The sequence below is a fragment of the Cornus florida genome, unplaced genomic scaffold (genome assembly GCF_030987335.1).
Source record: "Cornus florida cultivar Cherokee Brave unplaced genomic scaffold, ASM3098733v1 CherokeeBrave_3.0.0_Hap2_Chr10, whole genome shotgun sequence".
Taxonomy (NCBI): domain Eukaryota; kingdom Viridiplantae; phylum Streptophyta; class Magnoliopsida; order Cornales; family Cornaceae; genus Cornus; species Cornus florida.
In genome coordinates, this window is record NW_026775580.1 from 10,065,138 (window position 1) to 10,090,054 (window position 24,917).

The 24,917-nt window shown below is 38.5% G+C and overlaps 1 non-coding gene and 1 pseudogene across 1 annotated transcript; both read right to left on the reverse strand.

Annotated features, from left to right (window-relative positions):
- Positions 1-13,482: 13,482 nt before the first annotated feature.
- LOC132280589 (small nucleolar RNA R71) lies at positions 13,483-13,589 on the reverse strand. The gene has a single exon (XR_009471611.1). It is a non-coding gene; the product is annotated as a small nucleolar RNA R71 (small nucleolar RNA).
- A 10,944-nt stretch (positions 13,590-24,533) lies between these two features.
- Positions 24,534-24,632, reverse strand: LOC132280503 (small nucleolar RNA R71; annotated as a pseudogene).
- Between the last annotated feature and the right edge of the window lie 285 nt (positions 24,633-24,917).

A 24,917-nucleotide genomic window follows, 5' to 3' on the forward strand; every position in this document is an offset into this window, starting at 1 on the left:
TGTTTTGAGCATTGGATAACATTATTGTTATATTTATATTATTGAGAACATGTTTTCTTTATGGAATATATTGTTGCCTTGGGTAATGAATTGCACACTTTGTAATTGACATTATATATGCCATTTTAGAATTTAAACTCTAAGGCATGGATTATGTGGTTTCAACCTACTTGCACATGGAAGGTGTTTTCATGCACTATATAAATTATGTATAAGTTGTGAACTTATTTGGTTTATTTTGAAGTCTTGGGACATTGTTGTTACAAGTGATATGGCTAGAGTTTGGCTCTAGTGCTGGAGGTATGAGTTCTCCCTAATTAAGATAGTGCGCACTAGGGTGGTCTTCCTAGTGGGTTAATGCCCAGAATAACCATTGAGGTCTCGGCAGAATTCCGAGCTTGATGTCCAAGTCTTCCACTATTTGATTTCGCATTCAATTCTAAGTTGACAATCATGTTTAATTGTGACTTGTGGTTTTGGCTATTGGCGATTTAATGTTGTTAAGTACATCCATACTAAATTGTTAATATTTAGTTGTTTTCACACTTTTAGATTTCAAGTTGATAACTTAGAGAATTTATGTATTGATGTTTGGTTTTAGAAATTCTAATTGTACTAAATTGTTATATTTAGTTGTTATTACATTTTAGATTTCAAGATGGTAACTTTGAGAATCTATGTCTTGATGTTTTGTATACCATGCACCTATGTTGTTGAAATTGCATGAAGGATGTGTTTTATGCTAGAAATGATTTAAGGTAGCTTAGGATGCTCTCTTAGTCTCACCTTTGACATAGACGTTAGGTGGCATGACCCTTTTGAAGTGTTTCATGTTGTTATAAAAATCTATAAAGAAATTGAGTCGATGCATGCTCATTCTCTACGAGTAAACTTGTTTACTCACCCCGAAGTTACTGGTGAATTTGTTCAGGTACAGGGTTCAAGATTTGGAGATTGCACTTGCCTTGGGTGCTTTAGAGATTTGAAGTTTCTTTTAATGCATTCTTGTTTACATGCAGGTGTTAGCATGTTTAAGTTTCACTTTTAATGTTGTAATACTTAGTTAGGTGCAATTACGTCTTTTTTGTCTTATAACATGTAAAGTGTACTTGGATACATTATTTACGACCTATTTGATATGTATGACATGAGGCCAAGGGCCACAAGCTTCTAAGTTCAAGTGTATGTATTTAAATTCTAAGTTTTGCCTTTGAAATGTAATTTTTCTAACTTTGAGGTGTGGCATGCCAAATCTTGTAAATGCGATAAAATGAGGCCGTAGGCCATTGCAATATGTTTAAAATGTCATTTTACATTTGCGTGCATGTTCACATCATCACACACTTACATATAATTCAATTTGATCATACCATGAGGGATTCAAATAAAGCTTAGGGGCTTTTTCTTCATTTTGGTGCATAACAGGTTCATGGGCACTTTCTCGAGCCATTTCGGTCGACCAAAATGCTAGTTCGGTCGACCGATTCCCTTTTTGGTTTCATTTGAACAGTAAACCATGCATTCCAGTAGCCATTTTTGATGTTTTGGCCCAGTTCGGTCGACCGATGGCTTGTTTCGGTCGACCGATGCTCTTATAGGTTTTGTTGAACAGTGAAAACTCAATTCCAGTAGCCATTTCAGTTTCGAGCCACAAACCGGGACCGTTTTGTCATTTTGGTTGACCGAAATGAAGGCTCAATTCTTCCCCTTCTCTTGGTTCATTTCGGTCGACCGAAATGGAGCTGCCTTGTTGATTTTGTTTGGTTATTGTTTTATTTAGGCTTGTACCAATTGGTTTTCTTCCACTCGACTTCGTTAATCTTGTTTGAGCCATTTAATGGCATATGTGATCTAGTTTGAGCTAGATCTTGTCCCCTTAGGTGTCATTGGTGCCATATGGCACCGTGTGACCTTTTCATCCTAGTTTTCGCTTCTGGTTATTTTCTTAAGTTCCGTGACTTCATGGATGGTCACACTCGTGTCTTATAGATAGTATATATCTCTAAAGGCTTTGGTTTGTCTTTTGCTTCCGCATTTCGAATCCGTTATCGGGTTAACTTTCGGGTCATCACTGACGTACCGGGTTGAAAAACATGGGTCATAACACCTCAACCTACTATAGCCATCTACACATCCACTGCATATACGCACCCTAACCAATAAGCCTGAGATTTAAGCTTATCTCGTGGTACCATAATCATATATCTAAAGTCCGTCCGAAACCAGAGTATGTCATACAATTATTCATTGAGGTGACATACAGAACACAGTCCAGTTAGTCACTTAACTTATTCAGCTGATATGACTTACCTACAACCAACTAATCCAGGAAGTCACTCAACTTAGTCAGTTGATCTGACTTAAACATAATTTAGGATTCAATATTTTACAATCCATTCCTTTAATCCGGTAGGTTAGGTCTTAGCGTTTTGAGCTAAACCATCCCTACTATGCCACCGTCCCATACCGGTGCATACAATCCTCCATATCCATGTAAATTACAACACATAAATAGTACTTTAGCAATTTACAGTCCAAAATCATAATCCGAATAATTGCAGAAAAGTGTTTAATATTTCAGCAACTATAATCCAAGCGTTAATCCATGTAATTGCAGAAAAGGTTAAATATTTGAACAATTGACATCCAGAACATGCATAGATCAAAACAAATAAATAAATGACCCTATCATGCATTTAAAATAAGTTTTATAAACATACTAAATCCCATTAAATTGTTGAAATTTAATTAAACAATTTATTTCTCTTCCATCCGTTAACAGCATAGAAAGTTCATTAATTTTATACTGTTTGTCCCATTGACTTAGTGGTCAACTTTAATCAACTTAAGGTCTTAATAAGACCCAAAATAAATTTCTTAATCCCTCTGTGAAGACCCAGAACCGTCAAAACAGTTCCCATGCTCAAATAGTACCAACAGTGAGTAGAAAAAAATATCAGAAAGTGCAAATTGGAGAGAGCCTGCTCCATGACTTTGGGAGCAAGCTCTTTATGCTTGGGAGCCAGATCCAAGGACCTTGGAGCCTACTCTATGAGTGTGGGAGCCGGCTCCCACTTCCATGGAGCCGGCTCTTACCTCCTCTAAGAGCTTCTATCCCCATTTTGCTCCATTTCAGCCCATCTGCTCCGTCTCCGGCCATTCCAACCTTACTATTCTTCCTCTAAATTGAACTTAAAGGTCTTAAATCACATCTAGTATTAATTCAGACCATGGTTTATTGTAGTAAGATTCAGTATAAGATTAAAATAGTGGCGACTTTTTATGCTAAAACAGAGACGATGCAACCATACATGATAGAATTATTGCAGATAAGTTTTCACAGATAATAGATAATCAAAGTTAACATATAAAAAACTCATGCATGGTTCAGTTAATGTCCAATTAATCTCCTAGAGACTATCTAGGTGCACAGAACACAAGCTAACGGGAAAGAGGAATAAAAGAACTTGCCTGTGATTTCAGTTATGAAATCCCGGTGTCGTGTCTATGTTTCCGGCAACACTGTAATACTGTCTAGCCTCCTATTACTTCTTCTACTCCCTTCTCCTAGGTCTAACCTTTAAGCCGCAGTCGAAACCCTTACCAAACGTACTCTGTTTGCTCAAAACCCTTCTCTGTTTCTCTCTATAACCTCGATACGTGAACAGAGGTTGTGTATTCTAAAACCCTAAGTCGACATACTGTTCTATATATATAGAGACTTAAATAAAACCCTATTTCCTGTATGATTAGAGACAGAGCCCTAATGTCGATCGTAGTCGGCCCATGGAGCAACCTAAGTAAATCTATGTCGGCTACACACACCGACTTCCTAGAGAACCCTAGTTAATTAACGTAATTTAAAAACTCCTTTAACCTATTTTACCTTAGAATTAATAATTACTAAATTAATATAATTAAAGAAAATACAAAAGACAATTAAATAAAACCATTCAATTACTGAAAACAAGAAATCAATTAATGCAATGTAAGCACATAAATAAACAATTAAACCAAATAAATGCAATTTAAACACATAATTAAACAATTAAATCAAATAACTAATTAAAACAATTAAACAATTAACAAATAAGCCAAATAGTCACACAAAAGACAATAAAATAATAATTCAAAAAATGCCGAGACTATCCTTTTAAAATTAGGGGTATTACATTCTTCCCCCCTAACAAAAGGAATTCCGTCCTTGGAATTCGCTCTTACCTTCTTCTAGTATTTTAGGAAACTGAGAGCGAATCACATCCTCCCATTCCCAAGTAAATTCAACCTCATTATGATGACTCTATTGAACACGCACCAAAGGAATGACCTTATTACGAAGGATTTGATCCCAACGGTCGACAATACGACACGGTGGCTCCAAATAAGTTGCATCCGGCTGTAACTTAATCTCCCCAACATCGATATGCTGATACCGATCCTTATCTCGCAGAAATATCCACAACATGAAAACATGAAATACGTTGTGTATGCGATCTAAATTATCCGGAAGTGTCAACTGATAAGCGACATCTCCAACTCGATCTATAATCATGAATGGACCGACAAACCACAAAGACAACTTCCCTTTCTTCCCAAAGCATATTACTCCTTTCATAGGAGATAGTTTGAGTAGAACCTGATCCCCAACCTAAAACTCCAATGCATGTGTGCGACGATCGGCATAACTCTTCTGCCGACTCTACGCAGTATACATGCGATCCCTAATAAGAGCAATCTTCTCAAAAGTATCCTTAATGAACACAGGACCCAAGAATCTGCTCTCACCAACCTCCATCCAACAAACAGGCGATCGACACGGTCGACTGTATAATGCCTCAAATGGTGCCATCCCAATAGTCTTCTGGAAACTATTGTTATATGAAAACTCCATAAGTGGTAAATAATCCTCCCAGTGGCCCTTGAAATCAAGAATACATGACCGAAGCATATCCTCCATGATCTGATTAACACTCTCAGTATGTCCATCAGTCTGAGGATGATAAGCAGTGCTAAGATACAACTTTGTACCCAAAGCCTGCTGAAAACTCTTCTAGAATCCTGACACAAAGCTCGAATCCCTGTCCGATATAATAGACAATAGAATGCCATGCAGCTTTACAATCTCTGTAATGTAAAGTCTCACCAACTGCTCTGAAGTGAAGTCAGTGCGAATAGGCAAGAAATGTGTTGATTTTGTCAATCTGTCCACGATGACCCAAATGGAATTGTGATCCTTAAAGGAATTAGGCAATCCTTCCACAAAATCCATAGAAATGCTCTCCTATTTCCACTCCGGTATCGATAGTGGCTGTAGAGCTCCTGGCGGCCTCTGATGATCAATCTTAACCATCTGACAGGTACTACACTGCGAAACAAAAAGAGCAATGTCCCTCTTCATACCTGCCCACCAAAACTGCCGCTTCATATCCTGATACATCTTGTCGCCTCCTGGATGAACAGAAAACTCAAAGTGGTGAGTCTCTGTCATCACATCCTTCCTCAAATCATCAACAGAAGGTACCATCAACCGGCCTTTGTACCTTAAACCCCCATCAGTCCCAACATAGTAAAATGGGACCTCACCAGAAGCTATCTCTGTAACTTTGTCAATGCACTGCTGATGCATGAGTTGTGCCTTCAAAACATTATGAATGATAGAAGGTGTAACTACCATGCAAGCCATGAAAGCATCCGACAACTCATCCACTATCCTCAAAGCGTGCCACTCAGTAGTGAATAGAGTAGAAAGACTACCAATAGGTCGGCGACTGAGTGCATCCGCCACCACATTCGTTTTCTCTGGATGGTACTGTATAGAGAAGTGATAGCCTTTTACAAACTCCAACCATCTGCGCTGTCTCATATTCAGCTTCCACTAAGTGAACAAATATTGCAGACTCTTATGATCACTAAATAATCTGAAGGACTCACCCAGCAGATAATGCCTCCAAATACATTAGGCAAAGACCACAACTACCAACTCAAAATCACGTGTTGGATAATTAAGCTTGTGAGGCTTAAGCTTCCAAGATCCATACGAAATCGGTCACTCCTCCTGCATCAAAACACATCCAAGACCCTACAAATAAGCATCTGTATAGACTAGATACTCTATCCCAATCTGTGGAGTAGATAAAATGGGTGCAGAGGTCAACTTAGTCTTCAGCTCATCAAAAGCTTTGTGACAATTTTCATCTCACACGAACTGTACACCCTTCTTAGTCAAATGAGTGAGTGGTCCCACTATCTTTGAGAACCCCTGGAGAAACCTACGATAATATCTTGCCAATCTGAAAAAACTCTGAATCTCGGTAGGTGAAATAGGCTGTCCCCACTCAACCACTGCTGAAACCTTGGCTGGATCTACCGCTATTTCCCTTTTCTGACACCACGTGACCCAGAAACTTCACTTCCCGCTACCAAAATTCACATTTCTAAATTTGGCATATAACTGGTGTTCACTAAGTGTCTGCAACACAATCCGAATATGTTTAGCATGATTATCCTCAGACCTAGAGTAGATCAAGATATCATCAATGAAAATAATGACAAACTGATCCAAATAAGCCCTGAAGACTCTGTTCATTAAATCCATAAAGACTGCTGGTGCATTAGTCAACCCGAACGGCATGACACAAAACTCATAAGAACCATATCTAGTGAGAAATGCTATCCCCGGAACATCTTGCTCCCAAACCCAAAGTTGATGATATCCAGAACAAAGATCAATCTTAGAGAAGTATACAGCTCCCTTCAACTGATCAAAAAGATCATCAATCTTGGGCAAAGGGTACTTGTTACGAATAGTAACCTTGTTCAACTCCCTGTAATCTATACACAGGCGAAGTGAAGCATCCTTCTTCTTCACAAATAGCACTGGTGCTCCCCAGGGTGAAGTACTTCTGTGAATAAAACCCTGGCTGAGTAATTGCTGAATCTGATCCCTCAGCTCTCGCATCTCCACTGGGGCCATCCTGTATGGGGCCATCCTGTATGGTGCCCTAGAAATAGACGTAGTGCCTGGAGCTAAGTCAATCACAGAGTCGATCTTGCGACTAGGTGGCAACTCTAGAATCTCCTGAAAAACATCCGAGAAATCCTATACAATTGATATGCTATCCAAAGATACAGTAATCCCTTCCTCCATTTCCTCCTCCATATGGAACAAATAAGTGCTAGTGACCCCGTTAGAACGTGGCATAGTGACGATGTACATATCCTGACCAGGTATGGTGAAAACAACAGACCTATCAAAACAATTAACTTGGGCATAGTAATGAAATAACCAACCCACCCCAAGTACACAGCATAAGTGTGCATGTCCAGGACCACTAGATTAGCTAGAAATCTGAGCCTGTAACATTTAGTGTCACCAACTAAACTATCCAAACCAGAATACTGAATACCCCGAAGAGCAAAACACATAAGGTAACTAAAATACTCCGAAGCTACTCCCTTTTAGATTATCGTGCTATCTTGGGAATTCATCCTTTGGAAACAAACCTACCATATCGACTTACACAAGTTCATTTATAAACTCCTTGGTAATCATCTTGTCTCAACACAATGTACCACAAGCAAATATTTGTTTGTCTGTCCAAAAACCAATCACTTCACTGTGATAATAGCAACACACACATCCTAATATAGTCTAATAAAACCATATGTGTATAAATCACAAAAAGAAGAAAAAATAATGCAACCACAAAACAAAATAAAGATAGCCAAAACCGCTAGTTCACTTTATTAAGAACTTCTTTAAATTATAAACCTCCAAAAGAATAATTGCTAAGTATTCTTCAACATACTACCAATGTACGTGTTTAGATCCGTACTACACTTTCACTAATATCTCCACTGCTACTAGTAATTAAAATTACTTTATAAAAGTGCCATCCTCCTTGTGATTCGGTACCCTACTGCTCGGACAGCCTGGTATCCCTTTGTTTAGGACATTGCCTGGAGGTGTGACCAGACTTTCCACAAGCATGGTAAGTACCTCGAAAAGTACCAAATGGCCTCCTCTGCTGGTTTGACTATGGCCGATCCTATGCTACCTGTGGTCTCCCATTCTGCTGTCTCTGGGCTAACCCAGGACACTGTTTGGCTGCATGCCCATCATCTCTGTAGGCAAAACAATGAACTTTAAAAACATTCTGCACCACTGGTACTGATTTTGGTGTTTGCTGAACGTGTGGCTGATGCTGAAATGCAGTTGCTACGCCTGCAACTACAGCTTGAGTAATGATGAAAACTAGCTGAGGAGAATACTCTGGATTCCTGCCCTGATTGTAGGCCCGATCCTGAGACTCGTGAGTATGCTGAACTTCCTCATACTCTATGTGCAAATAACCATCTTGCTCGTCCTCCTCCTGAAACCTAGGCAATTGTTGCTCTTCCCCTATTTGCTGACGCTGTAGGAGATCTTGCTTCCTACGTGCCGCTTCCCTCGCTGCCTGCAGTTCCGTCTGGTTCTAGCGTTAACCATTCTGTTAACGCAGAAGACAGACATCAGTATGATTTTAAATGGACCGTAATGAAATACAAGGAATCCTAAACTTAAGCTCTAATCAAGAGAAAATGCTACGCGGAAGTCTTAATACGAAACATCCTAGGGACACTTAAACCTGGAGTGCTCTGATACCAACTGTGATACCCCACAGATCCGAGACACGGGTTGATCAGGCCCAGGCCCAAACCCGAGGGAATATCAAACAATTAAAGTATTTTGAAGTGAACACAGAATATAAATATTTAAGAATTTAAATTACAAAGCTGAAAGAATTAAGAAATATAAAATCCTCCAAATAAAACTGAAAAAATAAAACTCCAATTCTCCTAAAACCTCCAAAAGTACAACTTGGGAATCCATCTCATGGACCCCTAAATAAAATCCCAACTGAATTGAATAACTGAAAATAAACTAAACTAGAACATCGAGAGAAGTCCTACGTAAGTAGACGAATAAGAGACTATCCTCGACAAGCACGATCAAGCTCTAAGGCTGGAACCGTCCTGTACCTAAAAAGAATAAAAGAGTGGGTCAGGCCCACGAATAAGTTCTAATTTAACTGCAATCCATACAGTGACCCGATACGCAGATACACCATAGATACCTCACAATAGCTATCTAGTCCATAAGTATATATATATCCACACTAAGGGACATTCACTGGACTACAATAGGGGTCTCAACCTAAGTAGAAGGTAACAAGCGAAAACGCACCCAAAGGTGGGCATGAGTACCTAGACCTAACAGGGTACACTTCAACCTATTATAGCCAGCTACGCATCTGCTACATACAGGCACCCTAACCAACAAGCCTGAGACTCAAGCTCATCTCATGGTACCATAATCATATATCTAAAGTCCGTCTGAAACCAGAGTATGTCATACAAGTATTCATTGAGGTGACATACAGAACACAGTCCAGTTAGTCACTCAATTTATTCCACTGATATGACTTAACTACAACCAACTAATACAGGAAGTCACTCAACTTAGTCAGTTGATCTGACGTAAGCACAATTTAGGATTCAATATTTTACAAGCCATTCTTTTAATCCGATAGGTTAAGTCTTAGCATTTTGAGCTAAACCATCCATAGTATGCCACCATCCCATACCGGTGCATACAATCCTCCATATCCATGTAAATTAAAGCACATAAATAATAGTTTAGCAATTTACAGTCAAAATCATAATCCAAATAATTGCAGAAAAGTGTTTAATATTTCAGCAACTATAATCCAAGCGTTAATCTATGCAATTGAAGAAAAGGTTAAATATTTGAACAATTGACATCCAGAACATGCATAGATCAAAACAAATAAATAAATGACCCTATCATGCATTTAAAATAAGTTTTATAAACATACTAAATCCCATTAAATTGCTGAAATTTAATTAAGCAATTTATTTCTCTTCCATCAGTTAACAGTATAGAAAGTTCATTAATTTTATACTATTTGCCCCATTGACTTAGAGGTCAACTTTAATCAACTTAAGGTCTTAATAAGACCCAAAATTTCTGAATCCTTCTGTGAAGACCCAGAACCATCAGAACAGTTCATATGCTCAAACAGTACCAACAGTGCATATAAAAAAATCAGAGACGATGCAACCATACATGATAGAATTATTGCAGATAAGTTTTCACAGATAACAGATAATCAAAGTTAACATATAAAACATCATGCATGGTTCAGTTAATGTCCAATTAATCTCCTAGAGACTATCTAGGTACATAGAACACAAGCCAACGGGAAAGAGGAAGAAAAGAATTTGCCTGTGATTTTAGTTATGAAATCTCGGCGTCGTGTCCACATTTCCAACAACACTGCAATACTGTCTAGCCTCCTATTACTTCTGCTCCTCTCTTTTTGATGAGTGCTGAAAAGTGCGCATTTAAACCCCTTAAGCTTAGGTATTCTAGAACCTTTATCTATCTTATTTTCCCGCTTTAGATTGATTTTGTATTATTTTCATTTTTAGGTAGTTATCCCCAAAATAAGCTAACTCAGCTAAATAAGAGCATAATTGAAGCAATCCTAAGATGAATCAAAGAAGGGAGCAAAGTGGGAACAAAATTAAGCAAGTGGTGGAAATTCAGCAAGTTCGATAGATCTCAGGAAATATTCGATCGATCCAACTTCGATCGATTTCAGCACTTCAAGATGGATCTCAACTATTTTGTCCTTATCCAAAGATCCCACAAAGTCGATCGATCCAACTTTCTTCCGATCGATTGAAAAGATTCCATCTTATCCAGTTGTACCACCATACCTACCACTTTTGTCTCTTTCCTAAAAATACCAAAATATCTCAAGATTTGTCTTTATCCAAAAAGATACTGCCATAGAGGATTGATCCAGCTTAAGTTCGATAGATTTCAGCTATGTTCGATCAATCTCAAAGAATGTTCGATCGATCGAACTTCCCCAAGTGCGAGAAAATTCAATTTCCAGCTTATTAAAAGTTGTCTCATATCCAATCATTGGGAGGAATATTGGTGTACGAGCCCAGGTCATTGGGGGTGACATTTAATCTACCTATATAAAGAATATGATCCATTCTTAAGATACATATCCTACACTTTGGACACAATTTCCATATCATATTCTTAGTGAGGAAGAAAAGAAGAGTGGAGGCTAGACACACAAGCTTGGAATTCTTCCATCAACCAAGAAGAGGAGCAATTTCTACCATGGAGTTAGCCCTTGAGGGTTGGAGGACACCATCTATGAGTGGCTAGACATTCTCTTGGGGCTAGAGTTAGCCCTAAGCATGCTTTCTACATCTTGATTTATGTATTTTTGAGGGGATTTGTATTGTGATATATGTTTTGACATTTTTATATACATAGCTCTTGTTTATTCAATGATTTGTGTGGTTTAATGCTTCCAATTGATCATTTCATTCTATCCATATGTCTATGTATGCTAGAATAGATGTTCATATGTTTGTCTCTAGATTTTGTGTTATTGATGCATGTCTATGTGTATTGATGCTATAGATCTAGAGATTGTCAAAACATAGTGCTTAATAGAATGCTCTTGTGGTTTATTTGATGGTTCATACTCATTTCTTGATGGATTATGCCTCTCCCTTAGTTTAATTAGTTTAATTTCATGTCATTAGCTTAATTGTAGTGTAGTTGTAGTTTAGACGTTAAATGGGAGGATAATCCATGCTTGTTGTTTGATGTTCCATACTTATGAAAACAAGTAACATATGTCTCTAACCTTGTGATGTGTTTGGATTGTGAGCTTAAAGAAAGGATTAATGGCTTAATTTGATATATTGTGTTATCCACCATGTTGCTTAGACAATATATACTTAATTAGTCATCCATGCTTGTTGAAACAACCATACACACACACACTATTGTTGCAATACATGTTTTCCCCCTCATTAATCATTCATCAAGGGTGTAGAAAAGTTATGTTTAGTGGTGATCTCTAAACCCCAAGATCTCTCTCTCTTATTTTCTCTATATTGTATTTAATTGTTTACTTTAGTTTAAATTGCATCTTAGTATAATTCAATCACCAACCAATCTTTTGATCACTCGACCTACTAACCCTAATCTCGATTCCACAACCTAGTACAACCCACCAATCCCTTGGGACAATCCCTACTCACCCTAACTATATTTTTAGTGAAAGGTAGTAGTGGCAAATTATAAATTTAAAACTTGGTCACACTCATCTTGGTCCACTCTTTTAAGCTTTGGGTGCTCGTGACGGCACCCACCAAGTTTTTGGCTCCGTTGCCGGGGATTGATTGAAGGCAATGTCGTATTTGTGGAATCAATTAGGAATTAGTACTCTTTTGATCGTGTCTTTACTTTATTTTCATTTTCATTTTGGTTACTTATTGTGTTGGTTCTTGTTTGACTAGGTGCATTGAACTAGAAGGTGAGCAAAGGAGCATTTTTAGCAAGGAGCTAAGCAAAAGCAAGGAAAAAGCTAAAATCTAAAAAATTTGCAAGGCTAAAATTGAAAATTGATTTGAAGTGCTAAAGAACCCTTTGTGAGCTATTTCTTAATTCAATCTCTAATTAAATTGTCGGCCCGCATGGAGGCTTGTATTTCAATTCCTATATAAATCGTAAGCCCACGTGGAGGCAATTTTATTATTCTTTGCATATTGTTGATAGCATGGGAGTATGGGATAATTGTATGTGGATGAAGTTTGTTATTAATTGATTTGTTGTGAAGGTGAAGTGATTGTTGATTATTTGTTGCTTGTTTATGTCTTGTTGTGCATGCATGGTCGTAGATAATTGAAACCTATTCTTGTCCCTCTCGATTTTAATCTTGAATCCGTTATTCGTAACCCTAGAGGAAGAGGTAGTTCTAGTCAATCCATTCTATCAATGGAAGGACATAATGAGGACCATATGGAGGACCTTGGTCACATAAACCAACAAGGTATCCTCAACCCCAATGTGCATCATGATAACATGCAAGTACCATTAGGCATGCCGAGGCCATTCATTCACCCACCACAACAACAAGGCCAAGTTCCATTGGGAATGCCTAGGTCAATGTTTGCTCTACAACCTCTCATAGTTCAAGGCAATCAGGGTGCCCATGTTGCACCTCCAATTGTTAACCCTCCCCTTGCTTTAAGAGATCACTATGTGCCTAATGAATATAATGCACCCACATACATTCAATTGCCACCATTTAGAGCACACCACTATGAAATCAAACCACAAACCATTCAAATGCTTCCTAACTATCATGGACTTCCAAGTAAAGAACCTTATAAGCATTTGGATGAGTTTCTTGAAGTATTTTCCACCATGAGACACACGGACATGCCGGAAGAGGTCTTAAGGCTTAAACTTTTTCCACTCACCCTTAAAGAAAGGCAAAATATTGGTTTAACAATCTTAGTCCTTTTTTAATAACTTCTTGGGCAGAAATGCAACTAGAGTTCTTGAAGAAGTACTATCCAGTTTCTAAGACCAATGCAATGAGAACCGCAATTCGAGAGTTTTCACACGGGGATAGGGAAACGTTCCATGAGGCATGGGAAAGATTCAATGAATTGCTTAGGAAGTGTCCACATTATGACATGCCCAAATGGCAATTAGTTCAATATTTCTTTAAGAGTTTATCCGATAATTACAAGGGCATGGTTGATGCTTCCATGGGTGGCTCTTACATTGATAGGCATGAGGATGACGTGTGGTGTCTTTATGAGAGCATGAGTGAAAATTCTTTGCATCATACTTTATCTTCTAAGAATGGTAGGAATTCAAGTGGAAGGAAGAGTGTTGGCTTACATCAAGTTGACCATTCCAATGAAATAGCCGCCGAGATGAAATCCTTATCTCAAAGGTTTGATCAATTCTTGATCAACCAAAACTCGGCAAATCAAGTATCTTCCATCCCTAACCATTCCTATCATGCATCCAATGAATCATGTATGACTTGTTCAAGTGTTTTACATTCTACTTCCAATTGTCCCCATGGACATGTGCAAAGTGAGCATCATGAACAAGTCAATGCAGCTTTTGTTAATAAAGGGAACAATCCTTATGGTAATCACTATAATTCTAGTTGGAGGAATCACCTGAACTTCTCTTGGAGAAACCAAGGGGAAGGCTCAAACCCTCCCCAAGGTGGTTTTCAAGGGAAGTATGTTCCACCTCCAATGCAAGGCCAAGGATCATAAGGATATAGACCATATCAATCACAAGGAAATCAATTTTCTAATTCGCATTTTCCTAATCAACCCATCATATTCTCAAGGAAATTGTAGGAGTCCCGCTTTTAAAGAGAAAGTTTTAACCGCTCTAGGCACCCTAGAGGCGAACACTCAATTGCTTAATTCTCATTCTCAATCCATTGCTAAGCTAGAAACCCAAGTAGGGCAAATAGCTAGTACTTTAAATACTAGAGAGAAAGGGAAAATGCCTTTGAATGCCGCACCAAAGCAACAATGTGTTGTGGAGACTCATCCCTCATCGAAAATTCCTATAATAGAGCATGTCAATGCAGTGACAACCTTGAGAAGTGGGAGAATCATTGACAACCAAGTAGGTGTGTCCAATGAAGAGAGTGAACCGGTGCAACCCAAAGTTGACACCCGTCCCGTTTCACATTTTATTCCTCCTTAATTGCATATGCATGACCATTCGAATGAAAAAATGTTGAAGAATGATTTGAAAAGTGATTTGAAAACTGAAAAAGTGATTTGCAAAATGATTTCAAAACTTCTTGTGTTGAAGAGACTTCAAGGAAGAATTCTGAAAAAAAAATTGAGCCAAAAGCTCCATTTCCGGATGCCTTAAAAGGATCCATTTCAATTGACAAGCAAAAGGCTAAAACAAATGAAATTACGGATGTGTTTAGTTAAGTGAAAGTCAATCTTCCACTTTTGGATGCAATCAAGCAAATTCCGGCTTATGCCAAGTTTTTAAAAGACTTATGCACCCAAAAGAGGAAGAACAAAAGCCAAGCACCTAGGAAAGTGGTCTTGACTGAGCAAGTGAGCTCTATTTTGCAACATAACACTCTTCCAAAGTTCAAAGACCCCGGTTCACTTACTACATCTTGTGTCATTGGTGACCATGTCATTAATCGGGCTCTTCTGGACTTAGGAGCAAGTGTTAATCTTCTTCCACACTCGGTATATGTCAAATTAGGCTTAGGAGACTTGAAACCGACGTCAGTGGTTTTACAACTTGCCAACCGATCCATCAAAAAGCCTAGGGGTATCATTGAAGACGTATTGATCAAAATTGATAAATTTTTCTTCCTCGTTGATTTCGTTGTCATTGACACGGAACCGGTCCCGAATCCTAAGAGCCAAATTCCTATTATCCTTGGCCGTCCTTTCTTGGCAACCGCGAATGCCAACATTAATTGTAGGACGGGGATAATGAAGATCTCATTTGGCCACATGAAGGTGAAGTTGAATATCTTCAATCCGACCCCCAATTCATTTGACAAGCATGAAGAAGTGAATGTTGTAGAGAAATATCATGACCATGAATGTGAAGGAATAGAGTCTTTGTGTGAAACCAAAATTTTAAAAAGTTTATCTTCAACCCTGAATTCCAAGAAAGTTGTTTCAAACTCTTGTTTTGAAAGGGCATGGAAGCCTAAAGATCACATTGAAAAAGGACCAACAAGTTCCTTTGAGCCTAATCCAACAAGTTCTCTAGGGAACCATTTGTTGGGTGGAGTTCAAAGTACTTATCACCCCATCAAGGAGGGGATGCACTACAAGATGTTTGATCCGGGCTAAAAGAGCCTAACGTCTTGCTAGAGACGTTAAAGACTAGTGCATTTCGTAGGGTGTCACAACCCTATTCCTCCCTCATTTCTATTTTAAATTTCATTTCATGCAAAGTCTAGATATTTGCTTTAGGTTCATATACATTGCTAGGAATTGTGATTAGGATTGCATGCACTTTCATATTGAAAGTGGACATTTTGCATCAGTTCGATTGATCTCAAAAGAGGTTCGATCGATCGAACTCGATACCTGCATCCAACCTGCATCCAATCACCTCTCTGTCCAATCGTTCGAAGAAAACCTGCATATTTCAGCTCTCTGTCCCATCGTTCGAACTTGTTCCTAGATCAATCTTTAGTTCTTCGATCGATCCAACTTCATCTTGGATCAATCTGCAGTCTCAACACTTAGAAAAATTTTGAACCTGCATCCAACCTACATCCAAAGACCTCTCTGTCCCATCGTTTGAACATGTCTGCAGATTTTTGCATGTTCGATCGATCTGACTCTTTTGAGATCGATCTCTGTTCTTTGATTTACTGTTTTGACTTTAAGTTTGACTTTTGTTTTGAATTTTCAATTTAAAAACTCCAAAAATATTTTATTCTGAATTAAAGAAAAGGGGAGGAGGGGGGGGGGGGGGGGTTTCAAGGTTTTCAAAAATACTTTTATTTCTTGTATTTTTTTTTTTTTTTCAAAAATCCCAAAAATATTTTCTTTTCTTTTATTTTATTTTATATTTCAAAAATTCCAAAAAAAAATAATTCTTTTGTTTTCTTTTATTTTACTTAGTTTATTTTTTTTTATTTAGTTTTATTTTTCAAAAATCAAATCCAAAAAATAAATAAATAAATTTTTGATTTTTAATTTTCAAAAATTCAAAAGCTTCAAAAACAATTTTGTCTTTTAGTGAGGAGAGATCGATACTAGTTCGATCGATCTAAGATTTTAGTTCGATCGATTGAACTGAAGAGGCAATGTTTTTAAAAATAGAGGCCAAGGATTATTTCAGATTGATCCAAAAAACCCTTAGCTTCCCCTCGCCGTTGCAACCTTCCCTTCCATCTCCGGCGAGTTCTCCAATGAATCCAACGTGCCCGAATCTCTCTCCCTCATCTCGGATCTCAGATTTCATCTCTTTTTCTTTTGATCCACATCTCTCTCGGTTTTGGGTAAGATTTGAGTTCTTCTCTTTTGATTTCAAGCTTTATGTTGATGAATCCATACTTTCTATGTTAAATCTAAGATGTTATGATGATGTTCTTGCCATTTTTGAAGCTTTGAAGCTATGTATATATGTATATATATCGTTTTATATTTTTGGTTTTAATTTTTGATTTTTGGGGTGACGGACCTAATCAAGTGACCAAAATTGTTGATTTGTTATGTAGAGGGGCCCACGAGCTTGCTTGTGAGGCCCCCGTGCCATCCACGTCACAGATTTGTGACTTTTCGAATTTCACCTCACAGTTCGATCGATCGAACTTTTTCTCAGATCGATCTCACTTATTCAAGATCAATCGAACTTACATCGATCTCACATTTTTGTGATCGATCGAACTTCACATATTTGTATCACACACTTCACACACCATCTCGTGTGTTTCATGCTATCTCATACATGCCCAATGCCTGTGTTTTCTACATTGGATGCATTCCATACTTATACTGTCTAGCATGTTTCACATCATGTCACCTATTTCTTGTCACTTGCATAGATTCATGTTCCTTATTTGTTTTGTCTATCTTATTTGACATACATGATTCTATAAACTGTGTTTTAATTCTTCATACCGGCACTAACTTCCTTTTTGAGTTTCCTTTTATTTTGCAGGCCTTGGCTAGGGTCAAGACTGTTGCCTGTAGACATTATCATCGTAGAGTTAGGCGAAGATTAGACGACCAGGTAGGTCCATCTCACGTCCAGGACCCCATTCCTGAGCTTGAGCCGGAGCAGATACAGGACGAGCCAGAGGCAGATACACCTCAGTCTCCATCCGCTGACTCTAGACTACAGTCTTCGACTGAGGCATCTTCTTCACAGGCTGATGCTAAGGCTGAGCATGTACCATCTCCTTCACCACCACCAGCTCAGCCAGCCCAGGACTTAGACTGACCATTGTCGAGATACTCACCCTTTCAGGTGGTGCATGAGTCGGTCTTCGATATAGACTTCTTCTCCCGGTCTGTTCTTACCGGAGCAGCATATGATGACATAGACTGGATGGGCATTTCAGCCATATTAGCCCCTGTTACATATCTAGTGTATCCGAGGTTAGTCCGGATGTTCTTCCAGAACCTCCAACCTGTCCCAAGTAACCTGAGGGAGTTGTAAACTACCATTGACGGCCACCCTATCAGTATCACTGTGGACACTCTATCCAGATCTTGCCGATGTCCACATATCTGCCCTCCTGATCTCGAGGCTACATATCCTACTATATGGAGGCCTTCCTATGTCGACATGGCAGTGGCACTCACAGGTCACTATGCAGCTGGCGAGACTTTTGCCACGTGCACTTATCTGCCAGACGACCTATGGTTCTTCGATTCGGTTTTATTCCGAAATGTATTCATGGTCGGCCACAAGATACAGAGGCGCGGCGACTATCTGACAGCTCTATACACCTTCTATACAGGGCATTGGCTATCCATTCTTGCACTCATCTGGAGCGTTATGATGAAGTTATATGTTGATCACATCAGTAAAGCCAAGCCCAAACGGGCTAAGTATCTCCCATTTAGCCATCTCATTACACAGATATTGCGGGACCAACGCCATCCCTTCCAGCACCGGGAGCGTACTGAGGCTGGGGCCTGCTCGTTCAAGAAGAAGAACTGGGATAAGAGCTACAAGGCTCTTATCAAGAGTCTACAAGAGGATGCTGCAGAGGCACCTGAAGAGCTTGAGATAGAGGAGATGGAGTAGGCAGCAGCTGCAATAGTAGCAGAGCAGGCGGCGGACGATGTACCAGTTGATCTGGCTGCCATGCATATGGACATTAATTTAGAGCAGCCCACAGAGGACCCAGAGCATCACTCTCCAGTTGGGTCGCCCATTCATGATGAGGAGCAGGCTTAGGATCATCATTCTCCCGATCCAGCAACACCTAAGGCTCCAATTCAGATACCCAGCTTCGGATAGCGTCTTTAGACTCTGGAGGATGGCATGGTTTCCATCCGGGCTAATATTACTTCACTCCATACGGATATCATAGCCGCATTGCGAGATCTATCCAGAGACATCCGCGGAGCACGCCCTGCCTGTCCTACCTCCTCTTCATGATTTTTATATCTCCTTCTTATTTTATATCTGTGATTTGACTGTTATATTTCTGATACTGTTATATTTTTTAGGCCAGTCTGTCGGCCCTATTCTTGCAATGTACTATATACTGTTCTTATTTTATACATGTTTTGTTTTTGGATGTCATATTGTCTATTGATATATTTATCTGTCTGACTCCATCAGGTGCATTCCAATGACTTCAGTGAGAGAGTGCTGCCCGAATTTTTCAGGACCACCTTTTTCCTCTCTCCTTACTTCAATTTCTTATCCCATTTACACTTGCATGTCCACTGTGCACTGTTATTATCCCCTTTGTTGTCTAATAAACTTTTATCCAATGCCATCTTTTCAAGACTACAGTTAATCCCAAGTTTTGGGGGAGGGGGGGGCTATACCACCTACTTTGGATACTTGTGTCCTGGCCATTCTTTGCTTAGTTGCACTGGTATACTCTTTCCTTTGTTCTCTTTCCACATTGAGGACACTGTGCCATTTAAGTTTGGGGGGGGGGGATAATGGTGTTAATTGCAGTATTCGCTTTCAATTCAAAAATTTAAGCATGACTTGTGTATTTGAGAGATTGATTATGATTAGTCCATAACTAGCTATGATTTTGTCTTTTGCGGACTATATTGCTTAAAATTTAAAAATTGCTTGACTTGAGAGTCCAATACTCCTTGTATGCCTTGTGGATGCTATTTAGGAGTAAATTTTTCGAAAGATTGATATCTTGCTTGCATTTGTGGTCCACATCATCATGATTTTGTGATTGTTTTAAGATTCACTCTAGGATTCTACATTACCACAGGCGCACACAAGCATTCATTTGTGGGGTACATGCTTTGTTGATTATTGAATTGGTTATATCCCAATTGGGCTAGTAGTGCATTAAAAGCTTTCATTCTTGATAAAGGTGGATAACAAACCCTTTTTACTAAGTAGCCGGGATTCTAGCCTCATCAAGCACTGAACTTCTCCGGCCAAAAGGTGGAGGGCCCAAACTCTAGGTTAATAATTGAACTTGTTTATTCAAAAAAAAAAAGAAAAAAAAAAAAGTTGCAAAAGCAATAAAAAAGTGAGGACTTCTCCAAAAAGGTGAGAAGTGGGAAATGATTAGATAGAGGTTGTTTTAATTTGTAGCCTAGTTTATTTGATCTTGTAAGTCCTTAGGGGTGTTTGAACACCTAATGCCCTAAAGACGTCAGGTTTGGGAGTCATTGACCTAACGCTCGACCTCATGAATCGCTAGAAAGCTTAATAGATCAACACAATACACTATGCTTCCATCTTTGATCCTTAGGGATAGAGAAAAAAAAAAAAAAAAAAAATCGAGTGAAAAGAATAAGCGCACCTAGTTTAATAAAGCTTTAATAAAAGGTCCACTTTTTGTCTTGATGATCGGTACTAGATTTGTGTGCTAGTTTGATGGTAAGGATATGATTATTTCTTTAGTTGGCTTAGATAGCAGCATATTTGATGTCGGTCCACTCAAAAAGGATTCTAGAGTTGTTTTGATTTGCATGACCATTTTCTTGATGTGTGGAGGACCATGCTTGCTTGATGTTGAAATTTTGGGAAATTGCTTGGAAAAGGTTGAAAAATTGCATACTTGAGGTAGTTTTCTCCCAATGCTTGTTTGCAATATTGGTGTCTCTTTTGTGATATTGAGCTTAATGTTTGTGGGTATCATTTCTGGAAACTTTCACGAGACTTCACTCGTCCACTAGGGGTAACCTAGGGGTTTAAAAGGCTTGTTGCATACGCTAAATGTAATTGTGTTCCCTACGAAAGTGGCGCTATCCATTTATTGCTTTCTAGTTCATAGTTGTATAGTTGTTCATTTCATTCCTTTACTTTGTAGTTCATTGCTAAGGACTAGCAATATTTAAGTTTGGGGGTGTGATGAGCACTGAAAAGTGCGCATTTAAATCCCTTAAGCTTAGGTATTTTAGAACCTTTATCTATCTTATTTTCCCACTTTAGATTGATTTTGTATTATTTCCATTTTCAGGTACTTATCCCCTAAATAAGCTAACTCAGCTAAATAAGAGTATAATTGAAGCAATCTTGAGATGAATCAAAGATGGGAGCAAAGTGGGAGCAAAAGGAAGTAAGTGGTGGAAATTTAGCAAGTTCGATCGATCTCAGGAAATATTCGATTGATCCAACTTTGATCGATTTCAGCACTTCAAGATAGATCTGAACTATTTTATCCTTATCTAAAGATTCCACAAAATTCGATCGATCCAACTTTCTTCCGATCGATCGAAAAGATTTCATCTTATCAAGTTGTACCACCACACCTACCACTTTTGTCACTTTCCCAAAAATGCCAAAATATCTCAGATTTGTTGATGAGCATTGAAAAGTGCGTATTTAAACCCTTTAAGCTTAGGCATTCTAGCACCTTTATCTATCTTACTTTACCGTTTTAGATTGATTTCGTATTATTTCCATTTTCAGGCATTTATCCCAAAAATAAGCTAACTCAGCCAAATAAGAGCTTAATTGAAGCAATTCTGGGATTAAACAAAGAAAGGAGCAAAGTGGAGAAAGAAAGAAGCAAATGAAGCCAAAGGTGACAAGCAGCTAAGTTCGATCGATCCAAGTTCAAGGTTCGATCGATCGAACAATGATCGATCTCAACACTTCAAGATAGATCTAAGCCTTGGCCCAAAAGCATAAAGTCCAAAAGTTCGATCGATCCAACACCACCCTTCGATCGATCGAACACTTTTGTCCTTATTTAAATGATTGATCCTAGCCACAGCTGTACCACCCACTAACCACTTTTGTCCTTTTCCCAAAAATATCTCTCAAAATATCTCGGATTTGTCTTTTCCCAAAAAGCTCAACTAGTTGGATCGATCCAGCCTAAGTTCAATGGATCTCAGCCAATTCGATCGATCGAACTTCCTCCAGTGCGAAAAAGTTAAATTTCCATCTCATTGAAAATTATCCTTTATCCAATCATTAGGGAATATTGTGTGCACGACCCCAGCTCATTTTGGGTGTCATTTTAACCTACCTATATAAGGATAAAGATTACTTTTTACAAAAGGACAATAGACTATTCTAGGGTTTAATCTCTTGGAGAGCAAGCTTAGAGGAGGAGGAGGAGGCTAGAGACACCATTGGAGACTCTTCATCAACCAAGGAGCAAATCTCAACCATGGAGTTAGCCCTTGAGGGTTGGAGCAACATCACCATGAGTGGCTAGACATCCTCTTGGGGCTAGAGTTAGCCCCAAGCATGCTTTCTATATCTTAATCTTGTGTATTATTGAGGGATTAGTGTCGTAATTAATGTTTTGACACTTAGATGTATATAGACCTTGTTTATTCAATGATTTATGTGGTTTAATACTTCCAATTGATCATTTCATTCTATCCTTATGTCTGTGTATGCTAGAATAGATATTCATGTGCTTGTCTCTAGAGTTTGTGTTATTGATGCATGTCTATGTGTATTCATGCTATAGATTTGGAGATTGTCAAAACATAGTGCATAAAAGAATGCTTTTGTGATTCTCTTGATGGTTCATACTTATTCCTTAATGGATTGTGCCTCTCCCCTAGTTTATTTTCATGCTAATAGTGTAGATGTAGTGTAGTTATAGTGTAGTGTTAAATGGGAGGACAATTTATGCTTGTTGTTTGATGATCCAAGCTTTTGAATGAAAGTAGCATATGTCTCTATCCTTATATTGTATTTGGATTGTGAGCTTAATGAAAGTATTAATGACTTGTTTTGATCTATTGTGCCTTTCACATGTTGTTTAGACAATATATGCTTCATCGCTTAGATATATTGTGCCTTTCACATGATGTTTAGGCAATACATGCTTAATTAGTCATCATGCTTATTGAATCAACCAAACACACACACACCAATATTGCAACACACCACTTGCCCTAATTAATCACTTGTCAATGGTATGGAAATGCATTGCTTGGTGGTGATCTCTAAACCCCAAGACCTCTCACTCTCTCTTACTTACTCTTAATTGCATTCTTTTGTTATCACTTAGTTTAATTTAGTTATTATCTAATCAACTAACCAACCAATTGTTTGATCACTCGACCTACTAGCCCTAATAGCGATTCCACGACCTTGCTCGATCCTCACAATCCATTGGGACGATCCCTACTCGCCCTAGCTATATTTATAGTGAAAGGTAGTAGTGGCTTCTATAAATGTAAAACTCTTGGCCCTCGCCTTAAAATCCACACACTCTCAAGCTTGATTGTAATGCGGCGACACATCGCGCAGTTAGTTTTTGGCGCCGTTTCCGGGGATTTGATTGATTAGATTTGGCAACGTCGGATTTGTGGAATCAATTAGGATTAGTACTCTTTTGATCGTGTCTTTACTTTATTTTTTTATTTTTATTTTTGGTTACTTATTGTGTTGTTCTTACTTAACTAGGTGCATTGTTGGAGAGGAAGCAAGCAAAGGAGCCATCAAGCATTCAAGCAAGCAAAGAAAGTAAAAAGCTAAAAATTCTAAAAATTTGCTAAGCTAAGCTATAAATTTGGAGTTGAAGTGTTAAAGGACCTTTGTGAGACTTTCTTTACTCAATCCCTTAGTTAAATCATCAGCCTGCGTGGAGGCTTATTTTTAATTGTTCTTGCATCATTGTTGTTAAAGCATGGGAGTATGAATTAAGTGTTTGTGGAATAAGTCTAATTGCATTGTTGTGAAGGCATAGTGTTTGTCATTCTTTGTGCTTGTTGCATTTTGCATTGTGCATGCATGGACGTCGTTCATTGAGACCAACTCTTGTCCCTCTTGATTTGCATCTTGAATCTATCGTTAGAAATCCTAGGGGAAGAGGAAGTTCAAATAGAGCCAATCTATCAATGGATGACCATAATAATGATCATGTTGAGGACCTTGGTCACATAGACCAACAAGGTATCCTTCATCCCAATGTGCACAATGAGAACATACAAGTACCATTAGGCATGCCTAGGCCATTCATTCACCAACCAGCACAACAACAAGGCCAAGTTCTATATGGAATGCCAAGGCCAATGTATGCTCCACAACCTCCCATCATCAATCAAGGAGTTCAAAACCAAGGTGTTCATGTTGCACCTCAAGGAGCTAATCCACCTCTTGCTTTAAGAGACCATTATGTGCCTAATGAGTATAATGCACCTGCATGCATCTAATTGCCTCCATTTAGAGCACATCATTATAAAATTAAGCCACAAACCATTTAAATGCTTCCTAACTATCATGGACTTCCAAGTGAAGAACCTTACAAGCATTTGGATGAGTTTCTTGAAGTATGTTCCACCGTAAAATATACGGACATGCCGGAAGAGGTTTTAAGACTCAAACTTCTTCCATTCACCTTAAAAGATAAGACAAAGTATTGGTTTAACAATCTTAGGCCTTTTTCAATCACTTCTTGGGCAGAAATGCAATAAGAGTTCTTGAAGAAGTACTATCCGGTTTCAAAGACCAATGCCATGAGAACCTCAATTCGAGAATTTTCACATGGGGATGGAGAAATGTTTCATGAGGCATGGGAACACTTCAATGAATTGCTTAGGAAGTGTCCACATCATGACATGCCCAAATGGCAATTAGTTCAATATTTCTTTGAGAGCTTATCGAACAACTATAAGGGTATGGTTGATACTTCCATGGGTAGCTCATACATTGATAGGCATGAGGATGACGTGTGGCGTCTTTATGAGAGCATGAGTGAAAATTCTTTGCATAGAACACTATCATCCAAGAATGGTAGAAATTCACAAGGTAAGAGGAGTGTTGGCTTACATCAAGTCGACCATTCAAATGAAATAGCCGCCGAAATGAAGTCTTTATCTCAAAGGTTTGATCAATTTTTGATTAA